This window comes from Lissotriton helveticus, chromosome 4_1 (assembly GCF_964261635.1).
Source record: "Lissotriton helveticus chromosome 4_1, aLisHel1.1, whole genome shotgun sequence".
NCBI lineage: Eukaryota > Metazoa > Chordata > Amphibia > Caudata > Salamandridae > Lissotriton > Lissotriton helveticus.
In genome coordinates, this window is record NC_136063.1 from 1505209579 (window position 1) to 1505228590 (window position 19012).

A 19012-nucleotide genomic window follows, 5' to 3' on the forward strand; every position below is an offset into this window, starting at 1 on the left:
ATCCCCTCACAAATGGCCAAAGACCTCAAACGCACTCTCGCGCCACTTTGTTGTGAAATCATCAACAGCTCCCTAAAGACTGGCACCATACAGGACTGCCTCAAAGTCGGCCAGGTGACTCCCCTCCTGAAGAAACCAGGCCTAGACCCCAACGACCTCAACAACTTCAGACCAGTCTCAAGTCTGCCTTTTCTAGCCAAAATCCTAGAAAAATGTGTACTACGCCAACTCAACAACCAGCTTGATAACATCAACCTCCTGGACCATAATCAATCTGGCTTCAGAAAAGGATATAGTACTGAAACCGCAATCCTGAACATAGTAGACGACATATGCAACTCCCTCGACGCAGACCAGTGCTGCCTACTCATTCTCCTCGACCTGTCAGCGGCATTCGACACGGTTGACCACAAGCTCCTCATCAAGTCCCTCAAGGAAAGAGTAGGTGCAAACGATATGGTCCTGCTATGGTTTGACTCCTTCCTCCAGAACCGCTTCCAAAGAGTCAAAATAAAATCCTTCACATCCGATCCCTTCCCCGTCACCAGAGGGGTTCCCCAAGGATCCGTTCTCTCCCCGCAACTGTTCAACATATACATGGTACCCCTCACCATCATACTGAAGAAAGCAAACATCCCATTCCATCTTTATGCAGATGACACACAGATCTACATAGAAACCACCTCCTTCAACGACATTCTAAAGCTCAATAACACGCTCAAAGAAATCCAAGCCTGGCTTGGGAAAAACCATCTCAAACTCAATCAAGGAAAAACAGAACTCCTCCTCATCTCCAACAAGGACGACAACCCCCAAATCACAGAATGGATGAAAGCTATCGACGCTCTCAGTGGGAATCTCACTCTGACTAACTCAGTAAAGTCTCTCGGAATCACCCTTGACCATAAACTTTCAATGACGAACCACATCAAGAACTCCGCAAAGAGCGCCTTCCTTAATCTGAAACTCCTCAACAAAATCAAACCTCACATTCCGCAGAGGGATATCCAAATAGCCACCCAATCCTTGGTGCTATCCAGACTGGACTATGGGATCGCAACCTTAACAGGCACAGCCCTATCACACCTAGCGCCAAAGAAAACAACCCTCAATGCAGCCGCCAGAATGGTCTCAGGGGCAAAGAAATTCGACCACATTTCCCCAGCACTCAAAGACTTAAAATGGCTCCCAATGGAAATGCGCGCCAGCTTCAGAACGGCTTGTCTGATGCACAAAGCCTTGCACACAGGGAAACTGGAATACCTAGCCTCCAAGCTCAGGAAAGCGGGCCAGTCCAGAAACCTCAGAAGCTCGAACACCCTACTACTCATCCCCATGAAAACCCGGAAACAAAAAACCGCAACGCGCTCGTTTGCCGGCAACGCCCCAAAAATCTGGAACTCCATCCCAGTTGACATCAGGACTACAACCTCATTTCAAGATTTCAAGAGACGCCTCAAAATCCTCTACATCAACCGTGCATTCCCGAACTCTACCTCAGCAGCTCACCCTGCAACTATGACTACCTCTAACCCACTTCCTCAAACTCGCCCCTCAGGCGCCAATTAACAATGTTAATCCCTGATCTTACATGAATCTCTTTTCCTTGATATATTATTATGCAACCGCTCCCTCCAGCTCGATTGTAAAGCGCTCCAATACCCTCGGGTCTGGCCAGCGCTATAGAAAACTCCAAAAATAAAAATAAATAAATAAATAGAGTTTTGCCATGTACTTACATCATCGTAGGGTCGGTAGTTCTTAAAGCGGTCGTTATACTCATGAGTTCAGCGAGTGAATGCCTCCTGACTATCCCCTACGCGGCTCCGGTGAAAAGTGCCTTGTGGGAGGCTGGTATCTTTTTGTACTGCTTTTGACTGGAAACTGATTGAATAATTGGTGACGTTAAGTCCGGATATCCCATGTATGGGTGTTCTGGCAGTGTTGGTTCCTTAGTGTCGGATGCCGCAAAAAGTGAGTGCTGCGCATGCGTGCCGAGTGGACGCTCTTTGTGCGACCATTCTAAGCATACACCCACCTCTGACTACCATCACCATGCCAGCTGGCTGTCGGGTAAGAACTTAGGGGCATATCAGCAACAGATGGCGATAAATATCGCAAAGCGCGCTTAGCGCTTTAATATTTTTTGCCGTCTGTATCTGGAAATAATCGCCCGGTTAGCGCACTATCCTCAAGGTGTAACGCTGAGGCAATCAAAAATCCTGCAAAAGCAGCGATATGCGGGAATATTGCTGGAAATCCAACGATAGTCCCACTGCGATAGGGGAAAGCTTGATAATAGGGAGATGTGGATTCAGCCATAGAATCCACCTCCGATGATACGCAGAGCTAATTCTGCTTTTTTGCAGATGTTCGCTTACGGAGGTAATCGCGGTTAGCGCTTCTTTTCGGGACACAACGCGGGCATTGATAATAGGGAAAACTTGTCTTTGCGATTGTTTCCCTTTACTGTTACTGAGGATTGCCTACTTTGCATGTCATTAGCGATACATATCCCTGACATGCAAAGCAGCAAGAAAACCGGAGCTATTGCCAGTGAACTGTCGCTAACAGCTGTTAGCGACAGCTTGCTAAGAGGGCGATACAAAATATCGCTGCTTTAGCAGCAAAAAGTGCCGCTAAAGCGGCGATATTGCCCTTGATAATATGCCCCCCCTTAGATCTCTACAAATTATTGATCCTGGTGAACAAAATGGCTGTTCGGGGTAGACGGTGGAGCCCATAAACCACACTAACACCTATTTTGTGCGTGAAAAAGGCTGCCTTTAATTAACAGGAGCACTTCACAGGTAAACAAAACTTGACACAGGCCTTACGTGCTACCATCAGTGCCTCACTAGACATTAAGCAAACATAACCATAACAAAGCCCCTCCCTAAGACGAACCTCTCAAATACTTACAGTGTGCAAACACCCAGCACTTACCTCTAATACCTTACATCTACCATTATTCAGCATGATAAGAGATGCTTAACCTCTCTTAAATCAATTCTCCACATCCCTAATCGTCCCCACACTGATGTCAAACCATGAGCGTAGCAATACTTCCTTATGCAATGCCTCCAAAACTGTCACCTCTATTCAAACCAGCCTGGGAACAGCACTGTACTACTAAAAATCCTATCTAAAAGGTGGACAAAAACTGTCCCCGAGGTAACCAACGTGCCCTGAACTTGCCATGTAAAGAGGGAGGCACTTATAGTTCTATGCTTCTTAAACCCATCAGGTCCACTCATAAATCCTAAATCTCCCCACCAATCACTCTCTTCTGACGTCCCTGGGTTGCACCACTTGCCTGACAAGCTGAGCTGGGGGAAGCAGAATTGGCACCCACCTGTCTCAACCCCCATGGTTTCTTGTCAACCTACCTCTCCTTTTCCGTCCAAATCTCCTTGTGTCACAAGCAGGTTTACAGCATTCTACTTATGGGGAAACTGGAAACCACTCCCTGCGAAAATTTAGTTTATGTCTCCGCTCCTCTCCTTCCTGTCAAAGAACAGCTAATATTCCAAGAATCCTAAACATTAGCTACACCCTAACCTTGCATCAACAGAAAATCTAGCGATGTAAATGTATATGAGGTATGTCTATGTGCTGCCAATCTTCTCCCACACTCCGTCTCATTACCTTCTCCATGTTGTTCTAGTCTAAATGATAACGGCTTTTCTTGTCAAAATTCTATTGCAGTTATACAAAATAATGAATTAAAATCACATATAGAAAAAAATATATTGAAGTGGAATCTGCTCACAATCTATAGAAAGTTACTATTAAATGATAAAGCTGAAAATCAATGTATTGTTTGAAATTGTGGCTGTAACCATTCCATTTTGAAGCAATTTGGTCACTTCTGCAAGTAGCGTTTCCCTGTTCCATTGATAGTACAAATTGTTTTTTATGTCATATTTGTTTTTTTTTTTAAATTTATAGTTGACGGTAGCATTGACCTTGTCTTCTGTGTAAATAAGTAGTATCTTCCTATAAAAGCTTAATCTGATTGCTTTTCGAAGGCATGTATATTTGCAGTGGACATCTTGCCTTCGAGAAATAAGATGCAAAATACACCAATGCTGTTTCTGTTAATGTCACTTCATGATACTGTATTTGGGTGTGTCCACTTAGGCTTTGCGACCACATTCCATCAATCCTATGAGAGTTAGATATTTATAAGGTGTTACTAATTTTTGGAAAGGGTTCGGGGGTCAGGCCCCATGTTTGAGTGATGATGGTCCATATGTAACAAAGCAGTGGAGCTAACCAATTATTTTTTCAAGCATGCTGTAGAAAAAAGCAAAGTACAGTACAAATCTGTCATTTTCACATAATCCACATGTAGTAAGGTAACAAAGTAAGCCAATGATAGAGCGCCTTCCACTCTTAAAATTTGTAAGGGTGCATTATACACATGGACAAACTGCACTCACATATATTCTGTTGTTTTGCGGTAATCCATGTTATTGGAATGGAGTTTATATCACTACATCAAGACGTTAGAATGAAATTTGTAATGCTGTACACAGGAATGATTAGGATTTTGCACGTGTTTAGAGAAATCATGTAATCATGCATGCACATTATGAATATTATGGAATATAAATGTATCTACTTTTTATAAATTGTTCGTATAGAGACTTGTTTAACAGGTGTTTATTAATGAACGCTCTTAGGTTAGCCAATCTTGTAGGCCTAACTTTTGTTTCCTTAAGTTTTGTTTCTCCTTGTCTGTTCTAAAGTTACAAGGTAATTAGAATTTGTGTATGTGTAGAGCGTTTTTTCTTGCCCCTACTGCAGGTGCAGGAATTCGACCTAGTTATTTTAAGTTCAAGAAAATTTTATTTGATATTAAAAATAGAAAAGCAAGGTGTCAATACAAAGTACAATGGAAGTATAAAGCATTGAGAATTATAATAAATAAACCAAGCATAAGGTTGTAAATAGTATCAAAAGGAAAATCCGGGCAATGGAATGAAAAAAGGAAAAGGCTTATTAACATTAATCATGAAAGCAAGAAAATACCTGAAAGAAATGTAAAAATAATACAATGAGAAAAAGAAAAATGGAATGCAGTGAGCATTTAAGGAGGTTTAAGGACCTCTTTTTGCAAGGGCAGTGGACGGAACGAACGATTAGCACAAGTATCCAGGTAAAGCGTGATAGGGAGCCATAAGTCCAAGCGCTTTGCGGCCATGTGAGCAGGAAAAACAAAAGCAGTGTCAAGTCTGTGGTTATGGCAAACATTAAACCACCACGCCTTAAAGGAGACATTGGTGGAGTCCTTCCAGTTTACCGTTATCTGCTGGAATGCAGCGGCCAGTAGCAAGTCAATAATCTGAGGCTTTAGTTCAACATTGTCCCAACAAGGTGAAAGGCTACCTAAGAAAATGTTTATGTGAGAGAAAGGGATATTTGTGTGAAAAATCAAGTTGATTTGAGCCCAGACCTGCAACCAAAAAGCATGAACAGAGGTACATAAGAACAACATATGAAACAAAGTTGCTTGTGGGGAAGAACAAGACCAGCATGTATGAGGAGTGTTTGGGAAACGCTTATGGAGGTCAAAAGGTGTATAGAGAAGTCTGTTATAAATAAAAAAACAGGGACTGCGTTAAGGTTGCCGCTCTTGAGGATTTACGTATCTTGACCCAAATTAGTCCCATAGTGAGATTGGCCGGGACGTGGAGAGGTCATGTTCCCAACATTCCTCAACTTTGGATTTAGGCCTAGGAGAGTCAGTAGTATGAAGATATTTATAAATGGAGGAGGCTTTTGGAGTCTTGCGCAAAAATGAGTGAAGTGAGGAGATGGGAGTGGGAGAAGCAGGAGATGGACATAGCTGAGAGAGTCGATTGTAAGTTGTTAGTGCAGCCTCCCTAAGTAAATGATAGTTACGAGTGAAGGAGGTAGGTAAATCATAGAGGGAACAGAGAGTAGTGAAAGAAAAGAAAGAGGATTGAGAAAAGAGTTGAGAGACCCATATCAGCCCCTTGTGATGCCATGTTTTCCAGAAGAAGTTTGTTACGAATAAGTAGGGCGGTGTTGTGCCAGATGGTGGAAGAAAGGAAATCAGCAATGGTTGCAGGAGGGGGGCCTAGTTATTTTAGATTTAGGAAGATACATGGGGAGGAGAGGAATGTTTTTGAAGAGCCTGAACAGAGAGAAGGGAGGACACCTTTTGTGCGTGCTGAAACCTGGGAGCCAAGGTCGCTGGATGAAGCATAAATGAATTAGAATCTTAGAAAATGTCCCTTCAATAGGTTGGGATCTTTCCTAAACAAATAGACCTTCGAACAAGGTCGCCATATATGCATTGTGTCTTCCTCCAGCCAACATACACTCCAACATGAGGACATCCCTACATACAACTTTGTGTGACCAATTTGATATACCATATATACAGCATATTGTAACTGGGCTCTACTCTGAAGACAAACGGATGGTTTCTGCATGCTCCCTCCCAGATACCCTGACGTTCCCAATCAGATAATTCTTTACCCGGATCATTATGTGATCCCTATATATTTGCTTTTTTGGTCTCACTTGATATTGTGTTAGCTGTTTTCCATTTACAATATGCTTAAAATGCATTAAGACAGCATTTGCACATTGGTTTATTATTCACTTTGTCCCATTTTCACTGCACTTTAATCAAAGGCGTCAGGCTTCTTTAGAGAGGAAATAGAGAGGGTTGGGTGTTAGAGCAAAGGTTTCCCTAGACAAGTATCTGTGGTGGTATCTCTATCATTGATACGATTCATCTTTAAGGCGTAAGCTAAACTCTGTCCCCTTTTCAGATCTGGTTTCGAGAAGAAGGCTATTACTCAATTGTTGGAAATAGGGTTTCTGTTTGACAAAGGGTATTCAGACAAAATATAGAATCCAAAATATTGTCATTCCAAAATATTGTGTCAAGAATATCGATTTTAAGGTAAGTAATATCGATTTTGAAAATATTGAAATCATTAATATTGTTTACAAAAATATAGTTGTTTATAATATTGTTTTTTGATCATTCTTATGTATTTTTGGTTTATATTTTAAATATATATGTAATAAACATTTTGTTTATAGAGGTACAGGGTGGAAATTAATTTAATGATAATTATTTAATAATGAATGTTTAATCAGTATTAATTAATGAATTTATAATTAATTATGCTAATTGTTTAACTAATTGTTTTCCGTAAAATTTTAGGTGCTGGTTGTGGGTTTTGTAGAGGTATAGGATGGGAGGTAAAATGATTGTAATTCATTCATGATTAATTTTAATGAATATTCATTTTTTATTGATGATTAATTAAGTTAATTGCGTAATTCATTTTTTATGTTACATTTTAGGTGTGGGTTTTGTAGGGGTATAGGGTGGTAAGTCCATAAATTATAATTAATCAAAATTAATTTTTATTTAATATGAATTATTTATTGATAAGAAATCAAGGTAATTGTGCTCTACTTTTTTACATTAGATATTAGGTGTAGGTTGTGGGTTTTGTAGGGGTAGAGGGTGGGAAGTAAATTCATTAATAATTTGTTTTGAATTAATATTAATTACTAATTTATAAATATTTATGCTAATTGCGTAATTTTTTTTTTTTAAGGTGCGGGTTGTGGGTTTTGTAGGTGTATAGGGTGTATTTTTTGGAATGTTAAGTTTTAGGTACAGGTTGTAGGTTTTTCAGGGGTATAGGGGTTGCACTGACTGAAGTTGGAATAGTACATTTTAATCACCTGCAATTCAACACTTTCCCTACTGTTGCACTGACTGGAGTGGGAATAGTACATTTTACACCTGAGCAATCCAACACTTTCCCTTCTGTTGCATAGACTGGGGTGGGTATAATCAATTTTAATAACAATAACAATGGTAACGGTTATACAGGAGCGCACAGCGTGTATAAGAATGTACATATAAAGGATAGTCAAGTAACCAGTTGGTGCTCAAGGCGGAGATGAGTAGGTTACCACTACTCAAATTAATAAGCCAAAGGCTTTAAGGCAATTCAAAATTCCACCAAGCACTCAAATTGTAAAATAAAGTTCCAATAAATCCGTGTCAAAAAAAGTATCTCTGAATGATCAAGAGGTTTTCATTTCTTTGCTTTATTCCAAATTTTCAGCGTAGCTTTCGAAGCACAGCCAACACGTGTTTCGTCTTGTCAGTCACAGACAAACAGACTTCTTCAGGGCTGTAAACAAGTACATTAACCAATATTCAAATATCATTGCTATATTAAACAATATCATAGTACAACCAAAATTCACCGAGTAGTGTGAAAAAAGTAAAAAGCCCTGCACCAAGAAAAGGGCTAGAATCACCTCAGATGTAATAAAAGGCCAAAAGGCAATGCCAAGGTTATTAGTTCTATAATAAGTAAATAGAAATTGGCTAGTATAACATACCATCAACGAAAGTTCAAAAGTATTCAATTTTCCTCATTGAGTTCAGTAAGCTAATCGCTGTAGAGTATTCTAAAATACACAAGGGGAGTAAGAAAAAGCCCAGGTCACAGATAGGTTCTTCCGAAAATAAAGGGACTAGTATAAAAAGAGATTGTCGTGTGACTCACCATATTAATGTATAATAAGTCATGTAGCACGAATAATAATAATATGGTAGCAAATTCCGTAGGTTCCAAGTAGTAGAACAACACTCCACTCTGTAACCAAATAAGTATCATATAACAGCCAAATAAACATCAGAATATAAGTCTCAATCGCCATCTGTAAAATCGTAATCTTACCCGATTCAAGGGTCAATAAGTCATCCAATTCACAAATAATCAGCCAATAAATCCAATATCTAAAATAGTAAATAGTAAGTTCCTTAGTACCAGATTCCCAACAATATACTGGCATAAAAATCAATACCAGCGCACACAACAAGAGAGAACTCACCGCATATCTGCTTAGAGTATTCCTGAAAAGCTCCGCGTGCTACACGGGCGCCATCTTTCAATGGCAATTTATAGTGAATCACTGAGCACGCCATCTTTGAACGGCTAAAAAGTAATTCTCTGTTACAGAGCGCAGAGTGTTATAGCGTAATTATACTGCGTATATGCATTCGTCAAAATCACTGCATTTCTATTTATAAGTCTTCGTAAAGTAAAAGCGTACTGAGCGGACATCATCCCTCAAATAACAAAAAAACGAAGAAACTGATAAAGTAAGAACCGGACGCGCCATCTTTAAGTAACCAACATGTCGCGTAATGCACCAATGCACAATGGTGCCAAAATAATAAGTAAATATGCGCCATCATAGAGCGGTAAATAGTGACGCTCAAGTTGTACTTTAGTGCTGATAATCTATTATTTGTCATCACAAAATATAAAAACAAGGTATATACATCTCAATACGTAACGAGTAGTATTATAGAAAATCTAAGGTCGCCATCTTGGAATAACCAAAATGTAGCCTAATGTACCAATGTGTAATGGCACCACGAATACTAATTAGAAGCGCGCCATCTTTAGACAGTAAATAGTAACCAAAATGTAGCCTGATGTACCAATGTATAATGGCTCCACGAATACTAATTAGAAGCGCGCCATCTTTAGACAGTAAATAGTAACCAAAATGTAGCCTGATGTACCAATGTATAATGGCTCCACGAATACTAACTAGAAGCGTGCCATATTTAAACGGTAAATAGTAACGCTAGGGGTATACTTAGGTGATGGTAATGGATTATTTATCATCCTAAGATACAAGAGACCAAGTATATACCGCTCAGTACATAACAAGTAATAATAGTAAAAAATCTAAAGTCGTAGTACCATAATAAGTATAGTCATGTATAAGTAAGCAAATAGAATTCATAAATACTACGCACTGAAAACGAGTAGTAAAAGTGTTGTATACACCGTATTAGGTTAGTGAGTTATCACAGTATAAGAGATGTCCTTAATATTCCAAAAGTGCATATCTCCCCCGGGGGTGTCAAATAGTATAGAGGGAAAGTTAGCGGAAAATCAGGAAGAGGGGAAGGATGAGCAGAAAGGCAAAGGAAAAGTAGTGTACATATAGGATCAGTTTAAACTAACAGCAATCAGTAGCTCTAGATATACAGTATGAAAGCTGTCACGTAAAGATGTACTCATATTGACAACATTATTCATTGTTTACAGTTTCAATCATTCCCTAGATAATATTCCATTTCTTGATCAATATTTAAACCCAGTTCTACTGCTTTAAGTTTCATAAGCCAAAGTACCTCTCTTCGTCTCAGTTGTAACTGTCTATTCCCACCTCTCGGATTTCTTTCAATATGATCAATACCATGGTAACTAAACTTATGTTTCTCTTTCTCATTATGATGTCTAACAATGTGAGAAGCAATAGGATAGCGGGTATCGCCTGTTTTTAATGCTCTAAAATGTTCCATCATTCTTTCCTTCAGTTTCCTGATAGTGCTGCCTACATAAATTTGTTTACAGGAACACACTATAACGTAAACCACAAATGTGGTATCACAGTTAATAAACATATTTATGGAGTAGTCACCAGTGTCATTGTAGTTAAAAGTCTAAACTTTAGTTTTCGCCCATCTGCAGGAACTGCATTTACCACATTTGTGGAAACCTATTGTCCTTTCAGTAAGCCAATCAGGTTCTATTTTCTTTACCGGGTAACTGGGACTAATAAAGTTAGACAAAGTGCGTCCCTTTCTAAAAGTCAATCCAGGTCTGTTTCCAATATGGGACTCAAGGTCTTTGTCCATACTCAAAAGATGCCAATGTCTATTAAGTATACTATATAGTTTGGCACTATCACTACTGAAATTAGTTATTAGGCGAATCCTTTCATCCCTGTTCTCACAGAGTTTTTTGTCTAAGGTTTTAGATCTTTTAAGTTTTTTAGCTCTTAATACAGCATTATCAACCACTTTATTTGGATAGCCTCGTTTGAGAAATCTCCGTGACAAATCAGTGAGGTTTTTGTCAAATTCATTGTCCATTGAGCAATTACGCCTTGCCCTCACCATTTCTCCATAGGGAATAGCATTTTTTGGCTAGCTGGGTGACAGCTACGGGCATGTAAAACAGCGTTGCAGCTTGTAGGTTTTCGGTACATTCGGCTGCAAATCTTGCCCTCTTGAATATATAATTCGATGTCCAGAAATGTGATGCTATTAGTGTCATAATGAGTAGTAAACTCAAGGTTGAGTAAATTATCATTCAAGTAGTCAAAAAAGCCTTTAAGATCATCCACTGATCCAGTCCAAATTAAAAGGCAATCGTCTATGTACCGCCCCCAATAGTAAATGTGTTGTATCCATTTTTTGCCTGATGGGCCCCAGATTTTCTCCGCCTCGAAACACCCCATAAAGAGGTTTGCGAAGGACGGAGCAAATCTGGAACCCATCGCAGTACCAAGACGCTGTCTGTACCATTTACTATCGAAGAGAAATACATTGTTTTGCAACACCAATCTTGTCATCATAAGAATCATCTGATTATGATAAAAAAATTCAGCTGGCCTGTTACTGAGAAAGAAATCAATAGCACTAATACCAAGTTCGTGATCTATGTTGGTATAGAGTGATACCACATCTAATGTGACTAATATCATTCTGTCATCCCATGCTACATCATTCATTAAATTCAACACATGTTTAGAATCTTCAATAAATGACGGTAAATTCTTCACATACAACTGCAAAAAGGTATCAACATATTGGGATAAGCGTTCTGTAGGCCCCCCAATACCCGAAATAATGGGTCTTCCTGGTGGTTTGACCCTAGACTTATGAATTTTGGGCAATATGTACATGCACGGTGCTCTCGGTGCCAAAACCTGTAAATAAAGGTACTCATCGTGATCCAATAACATCAAATCATACCAAGTTTTTAGTTGATCATTAATAGTTTTGGTTAGAGATAGCATAGGATTAGCAGATAGTTTTTCATAGTATTTGTTGTTATTCAGTTGTGAGTAAACTTCATCATTATAATCAGTGGTGTTAAGAATAACAACGTTCCCACCTTTATCTGCTTTTCGTAATATAATAGATGGGTTACTCATAAGTTCTTTAAGTGCAAGCCTTTCTCCAGGTAACAAGTTGTCATTATACCTCTTATTTTTCTCACGACATCTAGCATCAATAATCCTGTCAATATCAAAATTGACTGCTTTGTAAAATGCCTCTATAGTACTGCCAGATGAAATTGTGGGTGTCCACTTGGATCTTTCTTTCAACCCACTACCTTCAGTAAGAAATCTATCTATCTCAAGGTCATCTAATAGTTTGTACAGAGTCACCGGGTCATCTTCCTTCTCAGTAAGGGATAATAATAATTGACTCTCTTTAAGTTCTTGGATTGTAATGTTACTCAAAGGTTTTAATTTCTCATGTTTACTTTTCTCTGGTACATTAGCAAAGTACTTTTTCAACTTAAGTCTCCTAACAAATTTAAACAAGTCAATTTTAGTTAGGTACCAATCTGCTTCAGTCATAGGACAGAAACCCATCCCTTAACAAAGTAAGCTATTCATATCATCAGATAATTCAATTGAAGACAAGTTCACAATTTCAATATCCCCACAGTCATTAACATCATTTTCAATTATGGTTTCCAAGATCTCGTTCGCATCCCTACCCCTCCTCCTTGACCTCCTCCCGCCTCTGCTGCCTCTCCTGGTTTTTGTACATTTGGTACCCAATTCCTTTCTGAATCCCTGTTTCCCCGACGTAACCTGCGCACCTCTACTAAAAAATTGTTCTCGGGTGTGGGGAGGGTAGCGGAATCAGGAATATCATCATTATCACTGCTAGAGACATTACTAGAGCCAGGGTCACTATCACTGGCTGATGGGGTGCCACTCTTCTGTTTCCCTGTGGGTGTTTTAACCATCAAGTAATCATATTTCCTTGCGAAGGTATATACACGACCAGAGCGATAATCTCGTTCGTCGCGTTTGATTTTTCTAGCCTTCCTTTGTTTGATGTCATTCTGTAAATCCGTAAGTTTTTCATCTAAAACAGTATAATTTTTAATAGTAGCCTCTGGCAAGTTCATCTCCTTAATTTCATCCTCAACCTTTTGAATCTCAATTAACAGTTTAGCTATTTTCCTTTCAGCGTTTTCAATCAGAATGTTAATGAGATTTCTGGAACTTGCATTAAGTTCTTTCTCCCAAGTCAAGTAAAGATCAGGCTCTAAGTCCTCATATGTAGGTATAATTTGGGATCTTAGTCCACGTGGAATCCTATTAAGTTTTAAATATTGTCTTAAAGTCGCAGCATCCCACCATTTGTTTAGTTCTGTGCGTTTAAGGGATTCTAGCTTCACAAACTTGGCTCTGAGGCCTTCCTTCTTAGTCTCTTTAGCAGGTCCCATGGCGGCTCCTATTGTTCCACCCGCCACTAAATTATCAAAAAGTAATTCAGCTTCTTTGTCTCTATTCATGTTCACTTATGCGGCTGCTCCTAAACCAACAATACAATAACAATAACAATGGTAACGGTTATACAGGAGCGCACAGCGTGTATAAGAATGTACATATAAAGGATAGTCAAGTAACCAGTTGGTGCTCAAGGCGGAGATGAGTAGGTTACCACTACTCAAATTAATAAGCCAAAGGCTTTAAGGCAATTCAAAATTCCACCAAGCACTCAAATTGTAAAATAAAGTTCCAATAAATCCGTGTCAAAAAAAGTATCTCTGAATGATCAAGAGGTTTTCATTTCTTTGCTTTATTCCAAATTTTCAGCGTAGCTTTCGAAGCACAGCCAATACGTGTTTCGTCTTGTCAGTCACAGACAAACAGACTTCTTCAGGGCTGTAAACAAGTACATTAACCAATATTCAAATATCATTGCTATATTAAACAATATCATAGTACAACCAAAATTCACCGAGTAGTGTGAAAAAAGTATAAAGCCCTGCACCAAGAAAAGGGCTAGAATCACCTCAGATGTAATAAAAGGCCAAAAGGCAATGCCAAGGTTATTTGTTCTATAATAAGTAAATAGAAATTGCCTAGTATAACATACCATCAACGAAAGTTCAAAAGTATTCAATTTTCCTCATTGAGTTCAGTAAGCTAATCGCTGTAGAGTATTCTAAAATACACAAGGGGAGTAAGAAAAAGCCCCGGTCACAGATAGGTTCTTCCGAAAATAAAGGGACTAGTATAAAAAGAGATTGTCGTGTGACTCACCATATTAATGTATAATAAGTCATGTAGCACGAATAATAATAATATGGTAGCAAATTCCGTAGGTTTCAAGTAGTAGAACAACACTCCACTCTGTAACCAAATAAGTATCATATAACAGCCAAATAAACATCAGAATATAAGTCTCAATCGCCATCTGTAAAATCGTAATCTTACCCGATTCAAGGGTCAATAAGTCATCCAATTCACAAATAATCCGTCAATAAATCCAATATCTAAAATAGTAAATAGTAAGTTCCTTAGTACCAGATTCCCAACAATATACTGGCATAAAAATCAATACCAGCGCACACAACAAGAGAGAACTCACCGCATATCTGCTTAGAGTATTCATGAAAAGCTCCGCGTGCTACACGGGCGCCATCTTTCAATGGCAATTTATAGTGAATCACTGAGCACGCCATCTTTGAACGGCTAAAAAGTAATTCTCTGTTACAGAGCGCAGAGTGTTATAGCGTAATTATACTGCGTATATGCATTCGTCAAAATCACTGCATTTCTATTTATAAGTCTTCGTAAAGTAAAAGCGTACTGAGCGGACATCATCCCTCAAATAACAAAAAAACGAAGAAACTGATAAAGTAAGAACCAGACGCGCCATCTTTAAGTAACCAACATGTCGCGTAATGCACCAATGCATAATGGTGCCAAAATAATAAGTAAATATGCGCCATCATAGAGCGGTAAATAGTGACGCTCAAGTTGTACTTTAGTGCTGATAATCTATTATTTGTCATCACAAAATATAAAAACAAGGTATATACATCTCAATACGTAACGAGTAGTATTATAGAAAATCTAAGGTCGCCATCTTGGAATAACCAAAATGTAGCCTAATGTACCAATGTGTAATGGCACCACGAATACTAATTAGAAGCGTGCCATCTTTAGACAGTAAATAGTAACCAAAATGTAGCCTGATGTACCAATGTATAATGGCTCCACGAATACTAACTAGAAGCGCGCCATATTTAAACGGTAAATAGTAACGCTAGGGGTATACTTAGGTGATGGTAATGGATTATTTATCATCCTAAGATACAAGAGACCAAGTATATACCGCTCACTACATAACAAGTAATAATAGTAAAAAATCTAAAGTCGTAGTACCATAATAAGTATAGTCATGTATAAGTAAGCAAATAGAATTCATAAATACTACGCACTGAAAACGAGTAGTAAAAAAGTTGTATACACCGTATTAGGTTAGTGAGTTATCACAGTATAAGAGATGTCCTTAATATTCCAAAAGTGCATATCTCCCCCGGGGGTGTCAAATAGTATAGAGGGAAAGTTAGCGGAAAATCAGGAAGAGGGGAAGGATGAGCAGAAAGGCAAAGGAAAAGTAGTGTACATATAGGATCAGTTTAAACTAACAGCAATCAGTAGCTCTAGATATACAGTATGAAAGCTGTCACGTAAAGATGTACTCATATTGACAACATTATTCATTGTTTACAGTTTCAATCATTCCCTAGATAATATTCCATTTCTTGATCAATATTTAAACCCAGTTCTACTGCTTTAAGTTTCATAAGCCAAAGTACCTCTCTTCGTCTCAGTTGTAACTGTCTATTCCCACCTCTCGGATTTCTTTCAATATGATCAATACCATGGTAACTAAACTTATGTTTCTCTTTCTCATTATGATGTCTAACAATGTGAGAAGCAATAGGATAGCGGGTATCGCCTGTTTTTAATGCTCTAAAATGTTCCATCATTCTTTCCTTCAGTTTCCTGATAGTGCTGCCTACATAAATTTGTTTACAGGAACACACTATAACGTAAACCACAAATGTGGTATCACAGTTAATAAACATATTTATGGAGTAGTCACCAGTGTCATTGTAGTTAAAAGTCTTAACTTTAGTTTTCGCCCATCTGCAGGAACTGCATTTACCACATTTGTGGAAACCTATTGTCCTTTCAGTAAGCCAATCAGGTTCTATTTTCTTTACCGGGTAACTGGGACTAATAAAGTTAGACAAAGTGCGTCCCTTTCTAAAAGTCAATCCAGGTCTGTTTCCAATATGGGACTCAAGGTCCTTGTCCATCCTCAAAAGATGCCAATGTCTATTAAGTATACTATATAGTTTGGCACTATCACTACTGAAATTAGTTATTAGGCGAATCCTTTCATCCCTGTTCTCACAGAGTTTTTTGTCTAAGGTTTTAGATCTTTTAAGTTTTTTAGCTCTTAATACAGCATTATCAACCACTTTATTTGGATAGCCTCGTTTGAGAAATCTCCGTGACAAATCAGTGAGGTTTTTGTCAAATTCATTGTCCATTGAGCAATTACGCCTTGCCCTCACCATTTCTCCATAGGGAATAGCATTTTTTTGGCTAGCTGGGTGACAGCTACGGGCATGTAAAACAGCGTTGCAGCTTGTAGGTTTTCGGTACATTCGGCTGCAAATCTTGCCCTCTTGAATATATAATTCGATGTCCAGAAATGTGATGCTATTAGTGTCATAATGAGTAGTAAACTCAAGGTTGAGTAAATTATCATTCAAGTAGTCAAAAAAGCCTTTAAGATCATCCACTGATCCAGTCCAAATTAAAAGGCAATCGGCTATGTACCGCCCCCAATAGTAAATGTGTTGTATCCATTTTTTGCCTGATGGGCCCCAGATTTTCTCCGCCTCGAAACACCCCATAAAGAGGTTCGCGAAGGACGGAGCAAATCTGGAACCCAACGCAGTACCAAGACGCTGTCTGTACCATTTACTATCGAAGAGAAATACATTGTTTTGCAACACCAATCTTGTCATCATAAGAATCATCTGATTATGATCAAAAAATTCAGCTGGCCTGTTACTGAGAAAGAAATCAATAGCACTAATACCAAGTTTGTGATCTATGTTGGTATAGAGTGATACCACATCTAATGTGACTAATATCATTCTGTCATCCCATGCTACATCATTCATTAAATTCAACACATGTTTAGAATCTTCAATAAATGACGGTAAATTCTTCACATACAACTGCAAAAAGTTATCAACATATTGGGATAAGCGTTCTGTAGGCCCCCCAATACCCGAAATAATGGGTCTTCCTGGTGGTTTGACCCTAGACGTATGAATTTTGGGCAGTATGTACATGCACGGTGCTCTCGGTGCCACAACCTGTAAATAAAGGTACTCATCGTGATCCAATAACATCAAATCATACCAAGTACCAACCAGACGCGCCATCTTTAAGTAACCAACATGTCGCGTAATGCACCAATGCATAATGGTGCCAAAATAATAAGTAAATATGCGCCATCATAGAGCGGTAAATAGTGACGCTCAAGTTGTACTTTAGTGCTGATAATCTATTATTTGTCATCACAAAATATAAAAACAAGGTATATACATCTCAATACGTAACGAGTAGTATTATAGAAAATCTAAGGTCGCCATCTTGGAATAACCAAAATGTAGCCTAATGTACCAATGTGTAATGGCACCACGAATACTAATTAGAAGCGTGCCATCTTTAGACAGTAAATAGTAACCAAAATGTAGCCTGATGTACCAATGTATAATGGCTCCACGAATACTAACTAGAAGCGCGCCATATTTAAACGGTAAATAGTAACGCTAGGGGTATACTTAGGTGATGGTAATGGATTATTTATCATCCTAAGATACAAGAGACCAAGTATATACCGCTCACTACATAACAAGTAATAATAGTAAAAAATCTAAAGTCGTAGTACCATAATAAGTATAGTCATGTATAAGTAAGCAAATAGAATTCATAAATACTACGCACTGAAAACGAGTAGTAAAAGTGTTGTATACACCGTATTAGGTTAGTGAGTTATCACAGTATAAGAGATGTCCTTAATATTCCAAAAGTGCATATCTCCCCCGGGGGTGTCAAATAGTATAGAGGGAAAGTTAGCGGAAAATCAGGAAGAGGGGAAGGATGAGCAGAAAGGCAAAGGAAAAGTAGTGTACATATAGGATCAGTTTAAACTAACAGCAATCAGTAGCTCTAGATATACAGTATGAAAGCTGTCACGTAAAGATGTACTCATATTGACAACATTATTCATTGTTTACAGTTTCAATCATTCCCTAGATAATATTCCATTTCTTGATCAATATTTAAACCCAGTTCTACTGCTTTAAGTTTCATAAGCCAAAGTACCTCTCTTCGTCTCAGTTGTAACTGTCTATTCCCACCTCTCGGATTTCTTTCAATATGATCAATACCATGGTAACTAAACTTATGTTTCTCTTTCTCATTATGATGTCTAACAATGTGAGAAGCAATAGGATAGCGGGTATCGCCTGTTTTTAATGCTCTAAAATGTTCCATCATTCTTTCCTTCAGTTTCCTGATAGTGCTGCCTACATAAATTTGTTTACAGGAACACACTATAACGTAAACCACAAATGTGGTATCACAGTTAATAAACATATTTATGGAGTAGTCACCAGTGTCATTGTAGTTAAAAGTCTTAACTTTAGTTTTCGCCCATCTGCAGGAACTGCATTTACCACATTTGTGGAAACCTATTGTCCTTTCAGTAAGCCAATCAGGTTCTATTTTCTTTACCGGGTAACTGGGACTAATAAAGTTAGACAAAGTGCGTCCCTTTCTAAAAGTCAATCCAGGTCTGTTTCCAATATGGGACTCAAGGTCCTTGTCCATCCTCAAAAGATGCCAATGTCTATTAAGTATACTATATAGTTTGGCACTATCACTACTGAAATTATTTATTAGGCGAATCCTTTCATCCCTGTTCTCACAGAGTTTTTTGTCTAAGGTTTTAGATCTTTTAAGTTTTTTAGCTCTTAATACAGCATTA

General features: G+C 38.4%; 1 protein-coding gene across 1 annotated transcript in view; it reads left to right on the forward strand.

The window, feature by feature from the left end:
- The window catches only part of ABCA13 (ATP binding cassette subfamily A member 13), a 2470580-nt gene that overhangs the window by 1301153 nt on the left and 1150415 nt on the right, over positions 1 to 19012 (forward strand). The window lies entirely within an intron of this gene.